This window comes from Schistocerca gregaria, chromosome 5 (assembly GCF_023897955.1).
Source record: "Schistocerca gregaria isolate iqSchGreg1 chromosome 5, iqSchGreg1.2, whole genome shotgun sequence".
Lineage (NCBI taxonomy): Eukaryota > Metazoa > Arthropoda > Insecta > Orthoptera > Acrididae > Schistocerca > Schistocerca gregaria.
In genome coordinates, this window is record NC_064924.1 from 157786569 (window position 1) to 157792047 (window position 5479).

The 5479-nt window shown below is 44.1% G+C and overlaps 1 pseudogene; it reads left to right on the forward strand.

Annotated features, from left to right (window-relative positions):
- Nucleotides 1-374: 374 nt before the first annotated feature.
- On the forward strand, nucleotides 375-492 carry LOC126274346 (5S ribosomal RNA; annotated as a pseudogene).
- Nucleotides 493-5479: the final 4987 nt, after the last annotated feature.

The window sequence follows — 5479 nt, forward strand, 5'->3', positions numbered from 1 at the left end:
CCACTTAGCTAATGCTTTGTTGCCTGTCTAAAACAGCCGTTGTTCTCGGAACTCTCCTTACGCAAGTTGGTACACCTTGACCAAGAGGATTGGTTGCCCAAGCCAACCCCATAAATTTGCTAGTAGAATTCATTGGCGTACTGTAGAGCGATGTCCCTTGTTATAAATACGCTTTCGAAATCACTTCACGAGTGTATTGGTTCACAGTGCGCCCATAAGTTCAGATTCCGGCGTAGTTTCCAGTTTTGTCGCTGAAGATGTCTAGTGCAGATATAGTCAAAAGTTTGTAAACAGTTTCGTACATTGACGGCGTCTCAGAAGAAAACTCCGGCCTACACCGCCCTATTTTTTCCCTCTTTATTGAGAAGATTAAGGGCAACGGCCTTGCCGCAGTGGATACACCGGTTCCCGTCAGATCACCGAAGTTAAGCGCTGTCGGGCGTGGTCGGCACTTGGATGGGTGACCATTCAGGCCGCCATGCGCTGTTGCCATTTTTCGGGGTGCACTCAGCCTCGTGATGCCAATTAAGGAGGACCGAATAGTAGCGGCTTCGGTGAAGAATACATCATAACGACAGGGAGACCGGTGTGCTGACCTCACGCCCCGCCTATCGGCATCCTCATCTGAGGATGACACGGCGGTCGGATGGTCCCGGTAGGCCATTCGTGGATTGAAGACGGTGTGTTTTTTTTATTGTTGATAAGTTCAAAATCGCTTAGCGTATTTGTTGCCATCTGGTGGTCTTGAATCAAGTCATGTTCGATCTCTTCAGATTACTGACTCTCATAACCTGAGTAGATTTTGAAAGAGCCTACGCGCAGGAAGTGCGTCACAGGGTGCATGCAGACCGCATGCGCCGCGCTGTACCGCCACAGCGCGGTGGGTGGAGGAGGGTGGTGCGCGCGGCCCCAAATGGTAATCCCACTTTCGCCGTCTCGCTCGCGGCTCTGCGCGTTCAAATCCCTTTTTATTGTTTTGCGGCTGGGAATCTGCATATCTGCGTCTACATCAGTTTCTACGCCGCGCCCCACGCAATTAAGTGGGGCAGGCGGAGGCAGCGAGAGGCAGCCGTAATTTCACTGGCTTTCCTTGCACGGAAGCGCCGCCACAAGTGTTAATTTTCATTAACGTGAGCCGGCCACCGTCACTCAACTACCGCCGCGGTAGACTAGCATCTGCTTAACGCAGTGCCGCATCTCACAATTTTCGTGTTCGTGCTTCGTTGGCTCGTTAGTGAGTAAACTTCAGTTGAAAATGATACTACCAAGGCCTTTATTATTGCTGTTTAATTTTCTGTTATATATGTAGTGAACCAAATGGTTCTTAAGATCGACGAGCTTAGCCCAGTACTCCTTCCTGCTAGAGCTCTTAATATCTGCTTTCCTGGGTTCATTACAATCTAACCCCAGGGCGCAGCGTTTCTCCAGTGACGGGACACGATGATCTGATCGTAGATTTAACTGGGATGTAGATAGCACTGAGATCAATGTTTAAATGGTTAGACCACTTAGAATCAGTTTTGTCCACTTACCCTTCGCTCCTGTCCCTCTGGAAAGATTTTTAAGGTGAGTCTTATACTGTCCAGACTGTCCAAGTGACTAAAGAAAACAAGTCACCTTTTTGCGAGGGGATGTCAGAAAGTAGTGCCTCCTACTTTTTATGCTTCATTAAGTTTGTAATACAGAAATCATGAATCTCATGCATTCCGCAAACCTTCTGCAGCCTACACCACTAACAGCGTCGTACATCAAATGGCGGCACTGTATAAGTTTAGAAAATGGTCGACGTTGACGTAAGTGTAAGACAACGGTCTGTCGCTGAATTCCTTAGTGCAGAAGTAAAATCTCCCAATTGCGTTCCAGAAAGGCTGGAGAAGCTGTACGGAGACGCTACGATGGTCGTCATCACCGTTAGTCGATAGGTTCGTCGCTGTACAGGAGCTGAAGTGCAAAAACAGTTGGCTGATGTAACATAAGCCAGCCACTGTAATGACTTTAAACAACATCCAGTGTGTAGACCAAATCAAACAGTTCAAATGGCTCCGAGCACTATGGGACTTAACATCTGAGGTCATCAGTCACCTAGAACTTGGAACTACTTAAACGTAGCTAAACTAAGGACATCACACACATCCATGCCCGAGGCAGGATTCGAACCTGCGACCGTAGTGGTCGCGCGGTTCCAGACTGAAGCGCCTAGAACCGCTCAGCCACACCGGCCAGCTAGACTAAATCAAAATGGTTCAAATGGCTCTGAGCACTATGGGACTTAACATCTGTGGTCATCAGTCCCCTAGAACTTAGAACTACTTAAACCTAACTAACCTAAGGACATCACACACATCCATGCCCGAGGCAGGATTCGAACCTGCGACCGTAGCAGTCGCGCGGTTCCGGACTGAGAGCCTGAACCGCTAGACCACCGCGGCCGGCGGCTAGACTAAATCGTCACGGATGATTTGCCGGATACCAACAGATGAACTGTGTCGCTATTTATATATCGGAAGGAGCAGTTTGATGGCCAATACAGAAAAACTTGGCTGCTTCAAGATCTGTGCACTTTGCCTACCCAAAAATTGGACCGATCAGAAAAGAGAGGCCTGATGGTTGCTTGGTTGGTTGGTTGATGGGGGGTTGAGGGACTAAACTGCAAGGTCACCAGTCCCTTGATCCAGGGGTAGTTCGTCTGGAATTAGGAACGTCAGCAAAGTACAAGTCCTGATGATGAAAGTATATAGGAGCAGTAAGACCGAGGAATTGAAGGTAATACTGATGCTAGAGCTGAGAAAGGATTCACAAAGACGTATATGGTATGTGGGTCAGAGCACACTAGTGCTGTCCCAGGGCTCGTCCATTGGCGAGGAATGCTCCTCTCCGCATCTGACGTCCACCAATCCGGTGCAGACCGAAGACAGTTGTAGAGCAAAGAATGTCAAGTCACCAGATTCAGAACAGTAAAAGCGAGAAGGCTAAAAATGTAGTGATATGAAAATTAGAGGACAGAAACAGATAAGGAAAGAAATAGATAAGCCTGCAGATGGGCATTCCTGCGGCTCTACATGCAATGGGAGTCGTTCCACCCACAAACGAAATGGTTAAGGCATGGAACTTGACAGAGGATTCAAATACTCCATCCAGTCCTCGTAATTTCGGTGTTCCTTAAATAAGTTTGGAGGAATGTACGAGCGTCCCCCAACCTTCCCATGCAGAACAATCACTAACTTACCTCTATGTGGATAAGGTCTTAGTTTCTAGCCATTTCTTCCTCTAGGGAGAGACAACAACACATCCGCGAACAGTGTGCACTTTAGACTGCGAATTCCCGTCAAGAGTGCCTTGCGTCATCATTCCGTACGACGCAGTGTTAATATACTGATTTTAATTCAGCGTACGAGAGTATGGTTTGTGATTGGGAGCAGTATTTCGCTGCTCGCGGCTTTTATGGTCCAAGCTGGGATGATACAAAATTGTACGATACGTGTATTTCAAGCATTTACATTCCAGTTCCAGGATTAAGTGGCTTTGACCAAAAACCGGGGCACTGTCTTTCATATTAAATCCCAGTTAACCCATACTCTTGAAGTTACGGGGGCAAACGTATCAGGACGAGTCAAGGGACATACTACTTCCTCGCACACACATCTTATGTAATGCCAAACCTTAAAGTTAGAGTTATTGGGGATTATATGGAAGCCACTGATTGATAAGGTGGTTTGGTTGCGCAAGATTCTAGAAAACTGCACAAGAACTAAAATCAAGGTTTCTAGATGCAACAAGACGAAAGTTTATAAAGAACGAACAAACAATGTAGAATGGCCAAATACTGCAATTCGTGAAAGTTTTTTTGTTGTAGAAAACACTGAACGCAGGTGTAGTTCATGTACAATGTAAACTACATTTACTCTGATTATTATTATGAAGAAAGAGATGGCATTCGGACTTAAATATGCTCAAAATAAGTAATACATACAAGTTAATAAACCAATAGTTCAATTCTCATTCCAGTTCCTTAGGCTGCGGTACCACTCATAGCAACTACGTAGACAAAACACTAAAACCAAAGGATAAAGACACAAAGGTGGTTGTAGTTTGACAGTGAAAACAAAAATGAACACAAAGTTGAAGTTTTGTGTAACTATAACTAAAAAAAGATGAAAACCATATACAGGCAGCTGAAACTAACCGTCTTGAACTAACGAAAATAATTGTGGCAATAAAATAAAAAGTAATTCGAGAAACGATTGTGTTCTACGTATAAATGAAAACATAAAAAAGATGGCAAGAGAAAACGGAAGGAACGTCTAAACAGGTTGAGAAACAGGAGGATATAGAACATGTTTTAGAGCACACGTTTGTGCCAAGTGATTTTAAAAGTACACGTCAGAGACTGGAAAGATTGTAGTTGGAATAGGTCAGTGAGTAAAAATTTCTTGGAAATGACGAGAAACGAAAGAATTAGCAGCGATTTTACGTGTCGTACAAGGGGAGATACGAAAACATGAAAACGGCACGTGTTACTAGAGACAAGACTAAGGTGCCGAAGGGACCTCACACTTGTTGTTAGTCTACAACTTACTGAAAATGATAAATGGACAACACTAATTTTTGTCCAAGGCCCATGTAACTTCGTAACGTTACGGGATATCGGCAAATTAAGCATTATGGAAAATGAACTGTTTTTGAAAAGGAAAAGAGTGCGTTACTGTAGAGCAACAAAAGTTGCCCGCAAATAATTCGAATGGTAGGACATAAAACCTGAGCTGACAATTAAAAGTAATTTTGGCAGAATGCCAGGAAACTAGAGGCTTCCGCATACTTTCACCGTGGGGGATACTTATATTTTATGCCTGAAGTGAGACACTCATGCTGGAAGGATGAAAAGACTGAGCATCATCATAAGTGACAGTGATTAATGTCATTACTGTTAGACGAGTAATCCCACGGTCGGCAGATGCTGCAGAGCATGAACACTACTCATCGGCAGACGGGGCCAACGTAGCGATCACCACCTGGTTACGAAATACATTGACATACTCTAGTGAACGTCCATCTGCTAACGTTCTGTTTGCCACAAGGTCACTAATAACAAGCATCCATTAAGAGACCTATTATCGTTATTAAATGGGTATATTAACGTTTTTACGTCTTTCTTTATGACAGAAAGAAGTTAAATGTTTTGGTTCAAACACTTGAGGGTAATATTAAGTAATTTTGTAAATGGTCACCACTATCAACCGAGCCATGGCGTTAAAGATACAATTCATGTGGAAATAAGTGTAGTTACAAAGCGCTTTATTTTACATCAACTGACGCAATAAAACTAATTTTGTTGACTGCAAATGCCACACGTAGGGAAATTTCTTTAATTAGTTTGCCTGACTGCAATTGGACGCGCTTGAGTGCTTCATTTGTAAATAAAAAAATCACGGCTTTTTCCGGAAGACGCGTTTCGGTATATAATTTCCATTATCAAAAGGGT